The sequence below is a fragment of the Coturnix japonica genome, chromosome 10, assembly GCF_001577835.2.
Source record: "Coturnix japonica isolate 7356 chromosome 10, Coturnix japonica 2.1, whole genome shotgun sequence".
Taxonomy (NCBI): domain Eukaryota; kingdom Metazoa; phylum Chordata; class Aves; order Galliformes; family Phasianidae; genus Coturnix; species Coturnix japonica.
In genome coordinates this window covers 13,706,885-13,721,395 of record NC_029525.1, presented here as the reverse complement: position 1 = coordinate 13,721,395, position 14,511 = coordinate 13,706,885, and the positions used below count along the sequence as shown (strand labels likewise).

Genomic DNA, 14,511 nt, shown 5'->3' with positions numbered 1-14,511 from the left:
TTAGAAACTGAGAAGTAATGAATGTCATATGATGGGCAGCAGTATTCCACAAGAACAGGAAATAATAATTGTTGCTGAACTCCATAGAACTTGTTAGACACGAAAATCCACTCATCGATGCTCGGGAGCTGTAGTTAATTAAACAAAGTGGATATTTTGAGTAGAATCAGGATGGGATGGAATTTGTTTGTTTTAAATACTGACACTGCTTATTTCACTCTAATTGTAATTGTTTCACGTTGTGTCAATAGTATTAGCAGTATATTAAAAATGTAATTCTGGAAATATTTATCTTGTTTAATCTATTTCAAAATCAAAAGGATTATTTATTATTTAGCATCACTAGAGCAGCTTTTCAGTTTTGCAGAATCAAAGTATTTAATGCTTGTAGTATAAAACATTTCAACTTGGGCAACACAGAATAAGGTAAAGCAAACAAACAACGAAAATGAGATGTAGTAAATTCAAATCTGAAAATCACTTTTAAATATTCAGAAAATGAAAAGCTAAAGATGTGTCATAGCCTCTCTAAGACAGACATCCTATGCAGAATTTTGGGCACGGAACAGTGGTCAAACTGAAGCATTCCCTTTTAGATTCATATTCTGGGCTTTTTTTTTTTTTTAAATCTATCCATTAAAATAACACTGCAGGATGAATACAAAATTGTCTGAAGTTCAGGGGTACAAAAACAGTTCACCACAAACACAGACAGTTGCAAATCAGTTGCAGTTGTTTCTTCCTTTAACCAGCAACCACTGCAACTTGATAGTGCAGGTGAACGAATTTACAGTCGTGGCCTTCCTGCTCCTCATCTGTCACCCTGCAGTACTTCTGGTCACTGCTGGTACTCGGGCAATGACTCACAAAGGGCTCAGCTCAGTGTTTTGTGATGGATTCTAGAATTTCCTGCATTACAGTTCTGTGTTTCTTGATTTCTCGTGGCAAAGAAAGATGCTTGTACTGTGGTTGCTTAGGCTATCCTTTATCCTGGCAATCAGAAAACCTTGAATTCAATTTAAAAAAGGTTGCATCTTTCCTTTTGTTTATCTGCAATAAGGAGACACAAACAAGGAAACTACTGACAAAAGAAATCAGACTCTGCTTTCCTCTTAGGGATGGGAATCTGCTGTTTGCATCTCTTGGCATGCAAAGATTCAGCATGTGACCCTTGCCCCATCACCCGTAAAAGTGTCACCACACTTTTTAAGAGCATTTAAGGCATTTAAGAGCATGGGAGGGAGAAGACAGCAGCTTTTAGGGCATCAGAAATGACAGTAATGTGCACTGGAACAGTCTGCACAAGCAAAGTGCGTTGAGGCAGTTGTATTAGATCAATCTGTGGCAGAAGAAAAGCCACTGACAGTTTATTTCTGTATTGGAGGACAAACTGCAAAGTGCACAGTCCTCATTAGGATAAATGGAGAACAGCTCAGCTTGGATCTCACCAAAACTTTTTACCAGCTAATGGCTATTCAGAGCTCTATGTGAAATGAGTTAGGGCTCTCTTAGCCCTGCCAGTATGATAAAGAACAGCACTCCTGTTAGCAATAATAAGCATCCTTGGCCGAGGGTCTATGGATTGAGTGAGCATGGAGAATGAATTACCCTCTTTCCACTAGATGTGGTCCCTCTAGGTCAGGGCTCAGGTGAGGGGAAAAAATGTTATGGAGCTGTGCTGATTTACAGCTGAGGATCTGGTCTTAATGGCTCATTGGGTCCTTGAAGGTGCTTATCTGCCTTGGGAGCCTGGGAGCAGACCTGCCTTACGGAGGCAGAGGAAGTCTGTCCTATGGAAAGCCCAAGGGGGCTGGGGCCTGATCTTCACAGTGCCCCCAGCTCTATGGATGGGACCACAGTGCAGAACCTTGTTCCTCTCCCAGGCATGTTGCAGTCCTGAATGCTCTGAAGTAGCCAAACCCCATATGATGCTGCAGAGCACTATGCAAGAAAAGTTTTGGGAAGGACGACGTGAGGCCAAGCTGGTGCTCAACCACAGGATAGAGGCTTAAGAGGTCTGCCTTTGTGTTTCCAGTGCACTGCTCTGAAATAATGGAAATACCATGAGCAGAACTGGAATGAATGTGTGATCGGGTCTTCCTCTAGCCAAAGTGGAATAACTAGGTATTAAAACAACGTGAAAAGACTAAAAAGGAAGGAAACAGAGAGAAGGAATGGCACACAAGCAGTGCTCTATTTGCTCAGAGGCACATGCAGAAAACTCCAGCACACCTTTCGAAACCTAAATGTAAACAATACAAACTTTTCAAACTGGGCTTCAGAGCCAAAAAGCTGAAGCACATGACAACGTATCAAGACAACACATTTCCTGGTTGCATGCTTATGCTAGCATGCCTTCCCCACCCAGAGGCCTTGTCCATGCTGACCTATTCCGTTGTACCGGCCAGTTGGCCACTTGGCTCCTCTCCCAGCAGCCAGTGCTCTCCAAGCGTGACATCGATCATTGCTGCCTGTAGTAAGGAAGATGGCACTTACCTGATGGGGTAGGCGGAAGCTCCCTCTCTTACCATATGCTGGGAATTGTCAGTGACTGCTTGAAGCCAAGGCTGGCTTTTCCTCCTGCCAGGAAACAGGCCTTTTCCAAAGCCTGCCAAAAAGACTTGGAAAAAAAAAAAAAAAAAAAAAAAGATAGAGAGAGAGAGAGAGAGAGAGAAGAAAATGAAGAGAAAAGTAAAAAGAAGAAGAAAAAAAGAGAGAAAAAAGAAAAAGAATCTTTTTGCATATTACCTTTCACGCTGAGCAATTTTGTTGCAGGCTGGGCAGCACCTGTAATTACGGATCACAGCTTCCTTAGGCGCTACGGATATGGGGATAGACAGCAGACAGTCAAATAGGAGGCAGTACAATGGGTAAAGGGGAAAAAAATAAAGACAGAAGAAAGTGTTTATATTGATTCACTCCAGAAATGCAAGATCTGCCACAGCCAAGCAGACTACTGAGTCATTAAAGGCTGCATCCTGATTCCAGGGTGTTTCAGGGGAAGAGGAGGGAAAGAGGCAAGCTGCCAATAGTTCCATGCCCTTTGGAGAGAATCACCTTCCTCATCCCAGCCTGACCGTGTCCTGGCACATAGCACTTGACTTCTGAGTAACCTTTCTCGGTAGTGAAGACTTCATCCCATTTCCCTTTTCATCATTAGGCTGAAGGGAGCCATGTGCACCACTGCTCCAGACAGACACTGAGACCAGCCTCCTGGTCCCCTATGGCCCTTCACTGAATATCAGGAGTCTACTGTTTGCGCAGCAGAGTCCAGCAGCTTCAATAAGCTTTTGCTTATGGTGGGCAAGCCTGAGTCCAAGAAAGGAAGATCGACATCTCTGTAAAGTACGCAGAAATTGAAACAAACAAAACAAACAAAGGAGCAAGGGGAAAAAGAGGGGTTGGGAGAAGAAAGCATATGTACGTGAGTAATCTTCCCATGTCTGGTGGCACAAACACTGATGCTGCATAGGAATAAAACAGTTTTTGAAACTCCTCTTCATAAAATATCACTTCTTCATACAATTTTTAACAGGAATGGGAGAAAAAGAAAGCAGGAAAGAGAAACAATCCAGACAGTGATCTCCTTTGAGTGGCAAACCACAGAAAAAAAAAAAAAAAAAAAAAGGTTTTTTTTCTTTCATTGAGGGGGTGGAGTTGAAGCGTTAGAAATCCAGGCCAAGGGATTACTTCACATTTCAGTTAAGGAATGAAACCTTCCAAAAAAGAAGGGTCTATTTTGTATTACTCAGCAGATCTTTTTCCTTCTTATTTATCTAAGGAAAATTCTTGCTTTTTTTTTTTTCCCCCCTCCCCCCCTAACAAAGTGTTTACTACAGTCCTGCAGCACACTCACACTCACACACACACACACACACACACACACACATGACAGAGCCCTTTATAAAGAAGAAATCAGGCTGGCGCTGCAAAAGTGCAGAGAAGATCTTTCGCTAAAATGATCTCAAGGTCAGTTTTGGGGGTCTTTAGGTTCCTATATTCAATCCAACCACGTTTCACGTCTCTGCTTTGCTTGCTTAACTTACAAGAAACTTGGGCACAATTTTGCTTGTGTTGGCAGTTTTTAGGTGTGGATTCATGCAGGCTATTTACAAGATGCCAAGGGATGTCAAATCCTGAACATGTGTTTTTGTCCTACAGTCATTCTCTGACAGCAGAAATAGTCTGCAGCTTATCAGATCCATTTGCTGATATTTAACATCTTTTTTTCCCGACAAAGGTTTGGGGTGAGATGAATTTTAATGTTTCTCTGCGCTGAAGCTGACAAAAAATAAAAAAATCTTTATGCATCTAAGTTAGAAATTGGAGCTTTAAGCTGTAAGGAAAAAGAAAACCAACAACAACAGCAACAACAACCAAAAAGCAACTCCCTTATTTACAACATTGTTACTTTCGTACATAGATGTAATTTTGTTTGTTTTCTTTAAAAGGCTCAGGGTATTTTGTTCAGCATTTTACTCAATCAAGAGGTACTGCAATTTTGTCACAGACCAAGATGTACAGATTTAGAGAAGACTTTTTTAATGCATATTCCTGATATAAGTGACAAAATATATGAAATAAGTAAGCATAATAACTTTATAAGAACCATAAAGCAAAATATTTTCTTTAATGTAAAGATATTGGTAAAAGTGTCAAGTAAAACTAGCTGTCTCTAAGGGTATAATCCCACACAATTTTAGGTAGCAGTGTACTCCTAAAATTGAGGGTTTTGTACAAATATGTGTGTTCTCAGAAACCAGAGGAGACAGGCGTGGAAGAGAGCAGAAACTTAAACAAGCATTAACATAGATATAGAAGGGTAGATAGTGTTTTGGAGGACATTTCCATATTAAGTATAGGCGTACAGAGAGCGAGTTTAATTTTGCAGGCAAAAAAATGGCTAACAAAAAGGGGAACATTTTTCATGAATCGGAGTCATAATAAATACTTGAACTGTATGTGCTATGTGAGGCACCTCTTAAATTCACAATGCCATATACATATGTTTTCATACAGCAGTAGATTTGTCATTCTGGGTTTCTGCAGACACCGTTCTATTTAAAGCTATTTTTCTCCGCTAACCACCTTCATCAAGTTCTTTGTTTCAGCACAGCCTATCTGTTAAAACATGCCCAGCATTGTAACTTTACACCTAGAAGTATCCCATGGCAGAAACAAGTTCCTAATTCTTTTTGTCTGAGAGCTCATCTGTAGATGGGGATGGTTGGGGTCTTCTCCAAATTTATCCTCACTGCTTTTGTTTGCAGAAGTTGGGTTGTGCAAGCTGTTGGTGTGTGGTTTGTCCCACTAAGTTAGGAAGAACAATCTATTTGAGAGCTTTCCAATTATTCTTACTTCTGGTCAGGTTAGATATGCAATTAGATCAGATCCCTGACAGGTTTTTGGCTCCTCTAGTGTCAGGCCTTTATTAATCAGAGCGTATGCAGATGGAAATGATTTATTTTTTGTTAGCCATTACACAAATTTGATTGTCAACAAAATCTTTGTCAGCTTTTAGCAAACTTTGGAATAGACCTTCACACTGGAGGTGGGGTGCTCACCCTGACCAGATGTGTTTGGTTTGCTTTAGCAGAGGCAGCTCAGCTTTCCAAACTCATAGAGTTTACAACCAAAGAGCCTGTATAGACCTCATCAACTAAACATTTCAAAGGAAAGGGACGTATGGGCAGAGGTGACTTCTGGGATCCTTCTTGGTTTCCTCCTCTGCTGCTGTGCCGCCAGCTCTTCTCAATATAATACAGTTCCACTGGGCCTTGTCCTTTACTTTGTTGGCAAATAAGGTAAATGACCCCTGTTCTGGCTGCCCATATGCTGCTAATATCGTTGGTTTTGTTTCAGCAAACTGCACAAAGATGGTACAGACAGATGCCAAAAAAAAGAGGGCCCCCATCAGCCCAGTATTCCCCACTGTGAACCACCAACGCGCCAGGGTGAGTGGCAGCCGGCATCTCCTTAGTTATTGAGGAGAGCAGCTGTGTCACGTTCGGTTAGTTTACATCATAACCTAAATCAACCATGAAGGATGAAGATGCATAGAAGGAAAAGGGGGGGCTGGGGAGAAGGAAACAATAAACTGGAGGGATGTGTTCAAACAAAGTCTCGTACAAAACCTGCCTTTGGGTTCGGTCCTAACTAAACAGAGTGATTGCAGGGAAAGAGGTTGCTCAGTTGCCAAAGCCTTAGAAAGTGTCTGTAGAAATCTGAGAGAGAGCAGATTTGTCCTCTGAACACAGATGTTTGCATTTTTATTCTTTGCTCTTTGCCTTCACGTCCTTGTCTTCTTCCCCCGGCCCTGACAATTCATTAGTTCTCACCTCGGGCTGCAAGCAGGTCCAGAGAGAACACACAAGTTCGTTACACTTTGGCACGTGGAGCGTGTTAACTGTGATACAGCTAAAGGCTGTTGTTGCAGATTAAAAAAGAATTGCAACACCTGTCCCCAGATCAGGGGGTGGCTTCAGCACAGGCCTTGGCTCCAGGAACTTCTCTGGTGATGAAGTCAGTTTTTCACAGGTTGTCATTAATTAACTTTTTTTTTTCTTTCATCCAGGTGAAGCTTAAAGAGCAAAAAAGTGGGCAGGGCAGAGGGCTGTCAAAAGATGACTGTGGGCTATAAGAGCTATTTTGCTCAGGGTCAGGGAGGTTGAGGTACTCTTGGTTGTTTTTCCTTCTTTGCTCTCATTTCTGTATCATAGATGTAGATATTTAAGCACTTTGGTGTGTGGTTTATAGGTAGCAATGTAAAAGGAACTTAAAATATAGTAGTGTTGTTTCTTTGTTACATGCTTCAATGTTTTGAGGATTTGAACTTTTTTAGCGTGAGTAGTAGGGAAGAATCACTTGGTGATGTTTAAAATAGGCCTTAAAGATTTCTGCAATGAGATACCTTTAGAAGCATTGGAATATGATGAAGATAAAGCAAGTGGGGTAGAACAGGTAGTTCTAGATACATTCTCTATTCTGTTTTCCACCAAAAGAGGGTAAAATTACTTGAAAGAAGTATTGTTATTCTTTAAAACCACAGTACTTCCCAGCTCATCACAACTTGTGTAGGCTCCATAAACAAAAGTGGAATGGGCTGGTGCAGGGCTGAGGTCCTGGTGGGTGGCCAGGTCACCAAGCCAGCCTTTAATGTATAGGTAGCTTAATGGCTTCCTTTTGTCTTGGTGCTGAGATGTGTTTCAGATTAACTCTATAATCTATATAACCTACAGGATCCAGAGGATGAAGAACTAGCAGCAGAAAGAGCTCTGAGGAGGTGTTAAGCAGGGCTGAAGCACTTCTCACTTGGTGAGAAGAGTAATTAAGAAGTGAATGCTCACATCAGTTGTTTATTCTCTCACAGATGCTGCTGAAAAACAAATGGAAGCTGGCAAGCAGCTGAAGGCCTGTGGTGGTTGACCAATCTGCTCTGAACTGTTCCAGGAGCCTCCAGAGAACAAGAGGTTTGACAACTTTATTTGAAATATCTTGGGGGGATAGAAACTGGAACAGCGTACATCCTCTGTGGTATGGCACAAAATAGAGACGTACTTGGTGGATGCTGCTTATAGCCCAGGTTTCTCCTAGGTGCAGTGTGGTTTCCTACCTAAGCTGTGTCCTGCACGTAGTCTCTTACTGAGTCTGGATAAGCTAAATATATAATCGTCCATGCTTACAGCTTACAGAATCCTGACATAAAAGAAATAATTTGATTTCGATTTCTAAGGGAGGAGCACAAGGTACAACTGCTCCCTGGGGATGGAGTGGTAAAAAGAAGCGTGCAGATGCAAGTTTGGCTTGTTTCACGAAGCTCTTAAAAATATATATGTTAAAAAATCATAGTTTTTTTGTTCCAAGTGGTTCCTTTTCAAGAGATGGGAGATCTTGTTGGTGCTCGGAGTGCAAAATCTAGTGCCAGTTTCCACCAACAGGTACTGTAAATAAGTGGGCTGCTTGCAGCAAAAGCTGTATTTGTAGAGTGCAGTGGAAAGTTGGTTTACTTGGGTCTTGTGAAAAGTTTTCAGATATGGAGACAAAAGATATTTAAGCCAGATACCTCTCACTTTCCAAGCACAAAACATACTTTCCCTTCTTTCTTCAAATGTAGTTCCCCTTGCAAAACTTTGTGGAGAACAATACAATAATCAGCTCTTAACATCTAATTATGCTTTTCCCTTTACAAAAGGAACTCATATTCTTAAATAACACTTCCTGGCAGCAGTGAGCTTTGTGGCTCCCTTTGAAAGAAAGGGGAAAACAATGCAACCCAGCCCAAATATCTTCAGATCATTAATGTACAGGGAATTGGGTGCAGAATCTTTTCTTAACTTCATCACTAGATGAAAATAATACTTACCCTTGAGCACTTGGCTGTATTCTTGTACTGAATGCCAACAATAATCTAATCAGTTAACAATTCTCATTCTGATGATCATTTTCCTGTGAATTGTTTCAGTGGTAGAAAAAATATATATGTAAGTAAATGAGTTGCTTGTGCTGGAAAGATGATGGCTGACTGAGGGTCCACTCTTTTGGCTCCTCGTAACAGTTCAGATTCTTCTCCCTGCTGGATGAAATGTCAACCTGCAGGGCTGTAAGCTTAAAAAAAAGAAAGTCCCTTTACAATGAAATCTTATCCCTGTTTTGCCCAGAGGTGTTTCATAGCCCAAGCAAAGCACTTGAGTTCTGCAACTACCGGACTACATGACAACTTCCCTTTGTCTGTGCTGCAGGAGCAGGGTTGGGTTTGTTTCTTATTATAAATAATGTTTAGGATTTTTTTTTATTTTTTTTTCCTCTTGTGGAGTAAATTTCAGCCCCAAAATGTATGATATGTGCTGCATTTGGTGCACTCTCCCTGAGGCAAACCAGGGGATCTGTAAGTGGTACTATTTTTCCTATCAGCCCTGGAGAGTAGTGTGGCAGCCCTGCGTGTTATTAATGGATAAAATCTGAGCAGCAGCCAACCCCAAGGTGAACCCTATGCATTTAAAACATTTCATCAGACAGCTAAGTATTTTTTTTTCCTTCACTACAGCGGATATCTCTACTGCCACCACTCAATAGATCCCGATAGAAGAGAGCAATAGCTAGACTCACTAATGTGAAAATTGATAGTATGAGCTCTCCAATGAAATATAAACAGCTCTGTGTTTCTTAAGTGTCAATATCACGGGGCTGGGCTGAGGAGGTGGTGCGGTGGATTAACCCTAGAATTATCCAGGAGGGGGGAGAAGCTGGTAAATAGGAAATATTTGTCCAATCAGCCGGGGCTCATTTCTGAAGTGGATAAGATGGGCTGCTGTTGACTCTCAGCTGCTGTCAGATAGAAAACCCAGCTACAGTTTACAGCTCCTGTTATTGGAGCGTTTCTGGAGGTGGGAGGAAGGTCAGACTGGACTCTTCTTTCCCCTGGAAGAACCGGGTAAAAGGGAAGACACATGGTGTGAGAATTAGAACTGCAACTTTCAAGATGCCTTTGCAGAAGCAGCTGCCCTGCACTGGGAGCTGTTCCTGGCAAGCTGCAACACTGCTGTCGGAACAGCATTTATTAGAAGAGCAGCTTATTCTGGAGGGAAAGCCTGCAACAAGCAGAATCATCATCTTTGCTTAAGGAGAGCTGGGACCTTGCCTGCCCACATAACCGGATGGTCCCCGCATGGAGAGGGATGCAGGATGTTTTGGATGTTTTCAGGGGGTCTGGTTACCCAAACTGATTTACTGTTATTGTTTCCATTTATGGATAATGAAGGATAGTGACAGTGCTCCTTCTATTCTGGCTGTAAGAAACTGAAAGCACCCAAGTCAGTTTGCTTGGTGAGCAACAGAGTCACCTCCTGGTTCTGATACGTGAGCTGGATGAGACCAGGTGTGGGTTACAAATAACCCAGAGCAATGTTGTTCTTTTGACAAAGAAACGGTTTCCATGGAAACTTTTAAATATACCCAAGATTATGTAAGTTTACATCCAATATACCTCCAAAACGTTTATATTGATAGATTGCAGAAACACTTTTTTTAACAAGAATTCACTTAACTTTCCTTTATATATATATATATATATATATATATAAAAATAAATGAGCAATTCTGCATAACAGTTTTCATATTTAATTACAGGCTTGCAATAACCTGACTGAATTTTACTTAAAATAAACCCACCTTTGACTGGGAAGGGTTCAAGGATGGTAAGGGAACTAAAAAGTTACAACATATTCATACTGTAAATCATTGCAAAGTCACTGAAAGCCTCCTTTTAAATGTATATTTATAAAGTGCATTTCATTCCGATGTAGCTGGAAACTTGGACTTGCTGAGTTTTCTTCTTGAGCTTGTTTACTGAGTTTTCAATCTGCTTGTTGAGGCTTAAGGACTCTTCTACTTATGAGTCAACTCCTGGAACCAGAGCACGTGATGGAGGATCATACCTTAGTTTAGGGCACTTAACCCTGAGCAGGCAGGCTAAAGATTTAGTGAACAAGCCAAAAAGGACTTTATATAGGGTGGCAAAGCAGCCCTTTGGGAGCAGGGGGAGAGGGGAGTATTAGCAGGAGGGAATCTCAGCCACACAGCAACACACCTCCTTGTAAGTGCTCTTGAATCAGCAGGTTTTTCACAAGGTAAGTACCCACAGGTTTGTGCTTATACTAATGCAAATAAATAAATGCATAATAAAAATTAAGTGCTGGCATACATGAAAGCTTTCTCTGTACAAACCTATTCCCTTCCCACTTTTCTTGTCAGTCTTTAAATTTCTTGGTGCAGTAACTCAAAGCTTTGTTGCTGAGGTTTGGACGCAGCCATTGGAACCAAGAGCTCACTCTGTGCTCCTTCCAACCCCCAGCTTTCCCCAGTCCTATTTCAATACTGCTGTAGGTTCACAGGTGTGCAGAGTTTCCCCAGCCACAGCACTGGCAAACAGCAGGGTTGAGCAGCTGGGAGTCCAGTGCATACAGAGCTAAAAAAGCCATTAAGTGTCCTAATGAGTGAGAGTTTGCACCACCCAGCTAATTAAGGTTGGCCTATGAAGCAAAGGCTATAGGCATTGTTTTGAAGTAGGAAGAAGACAGTGTATCTCTCAGAGATTCAGTGGGATTGTTCAAATCATTCCTTCTTTTGCCTTCAAAATATAGTATTATTTAAAGATAAAGCAGTTAAAAGGAGCATGTCCCTTCTGTGTTCTTCCCATTAACTGGTTAAGAGTTTGTAATGTCAACTAAAAATCTTAAGAAGCCTGTATTTGAAAAATTTTATGTTGGATTTGGGAAAATTAAGTAATAACTTAAAAAGAAGTACAGAATTCAGTTATATGATGGTATATATTGAAGTGTATAAAACTCATAAAGGCATACATTCTGTCCAAAAGCCAGGTTTTAATATAAACACCAGGTGTTAATATAATGAGGTTTATAATATCAAAATAATTATTGAAGTAAGTTCTGCATTTTTTCCCCTACTTTTATACTTCAAGCTTCTCTTTTCCAGGGTACAGACCAGAGATCTACAACAGGGCCTGAGCATCTCGTGTAATGTCAAGACTTTGAGCTGAGAAAAACACATCAGAGTATCAGGACAGAAAAACAATGGATGAGAAGGACCTTAAAACTCTGCCTGTAGATCTGATCAATGGATCTCTGTGAAGTCCTTGGACTGACTCTGCTTATGGTCTGTAGGTACTTAATTACTTATTACAGGCATGGAACTTCTTTGATTGGTCTCCCCCACTCCTTGAGGAGGCTAGCATGCTTTATTATTTATTTGATGTCATACTTAGGGCATGTATATGAAAATATTTCACTGTTTATTTTTATACTTTATCAACAGTATGTTATGGAGCAAACATTTCCCATTTTCCAATGAATTCAGTCAGCGTTTAGTTATCTGTTTATTATTAGTGAGCGTGCCCAAGAGTTTTGCTTTGTTTGTTTGTTATCAGTGCATCAAAGCGTGATTGATAAAATAAACTAACATGATCATAAGTTCAGTTATTTGAATGAATTTTGGAATAGCAGATGCAAAGCTAAAAAGATATCTTATCCCAGCTTTCACCTTTTGACTGGATGGAAGAGGCCATCAGGCAGGTAATTCCATTCTCTTTGCAAAGAAAAGCTGGGCCTCCAAATAGGAGCAAAGCAAGGATCTGTGAGAAACAGTGCACAGTTGAAACCACAGCTGCTTTGTCCTCCAGCAGCTCAGGAGGTGGCATGCATTGCTGCCTCTCTAGACTTTGCTTTCTCTTCTCATAACTTTTCCATGAGCTGGAGTCTTAGGTAGCTGTATGAGTATCAGCCACTAAACCAGCATTAGGTTGTAAAAAGAAAAAAGCATTATAAAAGTAGTCTTACATGAAGATAGAAGAACTTTGGCTGGGAGGATGACTTGCTGTAAGCAGCCACACACTGTTGCCAGCATAATATCTGCTTTGTCATTAGAGTGACCAGTGAGCAGCGACAATACAAACATAGCAGGAGTGGGTGTTGGAGTGCCCTGAAGTTCATTAGTGTGTGATCCCATTAAATAACTGTCCAAAGGTGACATTTACTGCCTGGCTTCTGTGAGCTGCAAGATGGGATCCTTAAATCTGGCAGGCTTTGTCCTGAATTTAACTTGCAGATATCAAAGAAAGTAGAAGTGCTATTACCTACCAGGAATTCTGATTAATTAACTAGATAACTGCACCCTCAGTGCTGGGGAAGAAATGGTTTGGGTTTGTTGGATATGAGCCTTGCTGAGAATGACATCTATAAGACCAGCAGTTGACTTCAACTATTCTCTATCGGAACTGGTTGCCCAGAGAAGTTGTGGATGCCCTGTCCTTGGGGGCATTCAGGGCCAGGCTGGATGCAGCTCTGGGCAGCCTGGTCTGGTGGTTGGTGACCCTGCACATAGCAGGGGGGTTGAAACTAGATGATCTTTGAGGTCCTTTTCAATCTGGGCCATTCCATGATTCTATAAGGAGGAAGAAATTTCCCTCCTCATCTTCATGTGCTCCTTAAAATCCCAAGGCTGCTTTTTGCCTCCTGTGTGTCAGTATGAGCCAAGGACAGAGGAGGAACGACGAGCACACTGTGGAAAGTTTTTGAAACATCCCTCTTCCAAGAAGTTGGTAAAAACGCTGAGCTCAAAGACTCAAAGCAACTCACTTGAGACTCATTTTCAGTACGGTTAAAGTTCTAAAACCCAGACTGTGAAATCTCAGGAAGCAGCTGGGTTCCTAATTAAAACAAATCGTTAATAGATTTAGCAGGCCAAATTTATGCTTTTCAATTAAAAACACTATTGGGATTGGTATTTGCTTGTGTACATGTGTGCGTGTGCACTCATATGGTATTAGTGGGTATATATTGGTGGTGTAATGCACCAAAGGATAGGGTCAGACTATTTGGCCGTCACATGCACCAATGGATTTGGAGTGTCTAAGTAGAACACAACTTGAAAGCAGGAGTGTGAGTCAAGGACACTTCATACACTCCTTTCCTGGCCACTTTGTTCTTCTACCTGAGGCCAGCCAAGCATTTTGCTCACACAGTGAGTTGTTCTCATGTGAGAGCTACAAATATTTTACAGCCCACGTGATGGGCCTGAGCTATTCATTGACCAGTACTAACCAGGAAGAATTTGCCCTCCAATTAGCCCTGTTGTTTTGGTTCACTTCTCTGTGGTTCCTCTTACACAGAGATTCCACTCAAACTGGGGCAAAAGCAATTCTATTGTTGTTGCTTAAATAATTTTTATATCACAACAGTAATTCTCATTACACCAAATTTGATGAAATGATTTTATTTCCATCCTTATTTGTGGCAAAACAAAGAGTGCATCTGTATGTTTTTATCCCAAGAAAGAAAGGAAAAAGCCATGCATTGCCTCAAAACATGCTACTGAAAAGTACTTTTGTTACTTCCAAAATGAGGTTTGGGTCTCATGTAGCTGCTTTTCAACAAGAACAAGCTAAAAAACACTGTAATTTTGTAACAGCTAATTTTTTCTTTTCTAGTTAAATGAAGGGCTACTTAAATTGATAATTCCTGCTCCAGAAAAAAAAAGACCACCTCAAACAACTTTTTATTTTGAGAATGCCGATGAGAAAAGAAACTTTTCCCTGCAGTGAAATGTGAGGTAATTTTATAATAAAATAAATGTAAGTTAAAAGGGATGTGCATCTCCCATAGCCTGTCCTCAGCTGATCACGGGACTTTCACTGTACTCGACCCCTGCATGGCGTTCAGATGAAAATAGAAGCTCCAGTACCACCTCCAGTCCCCTGACTATATAGATATTTATTCATTTGTGCTATAAATGGGGAGCTTGGGGTTACAGGTTCACTGTAGCAGATTCTGAAGCAAAATGGGGCCCCTTTCTATATACAAACATTTGTAACAGCAAAAGACTCTGTGGGCGCTGTGGCTAAATGCAGGCTGGCTGCTCCATCTGCCTAAGGATTTGCTGCAGTGCTCATATTTAGTTCATTGCTTTGCAAAGTGTTTTCAGAAGTATCTTGATAGCAAG

At 41.1% G+C, this 14,511-nt stretch overlaps 1 long non-coding RNA gene across 6 annotated transcripts in view; it reads left to right on the top strand.

Moving 5' to 3' along the window:
• The first annotated feature begins 3,857 nt into the window (after positions 1–3,857).
• LOC107318852 overlaps positions 3,858–14,511 on the top strand; it is a 37,992-nt gene continuing 27,338 nt past the window's right edge. For 4 of the 6 annotated variants that reach the window (XR_001557550.2, XR_001557547.2, XR_001557549.2 and 1 more), the window contains exons 1-4: positions 6,657–6,960; positions 7,370–7,469; positions 11,491–11,674; positions 14,000–14,121. This is a non-coding gene — a long non-coding RNA (uncharacterized LOC107318852). Of the gene's footprint in view, positions 3,970–5,862; positions 5,955–6,473; positions 6,961–7,369; positions 7,470–11,490; positions 11,675–13,999; positions 14,122–14,511 lie in introns of those variants that run through there. The other 2 variants (XR_004308528.1, XR_001557548.2) reach the window with 2 other exon arrangements.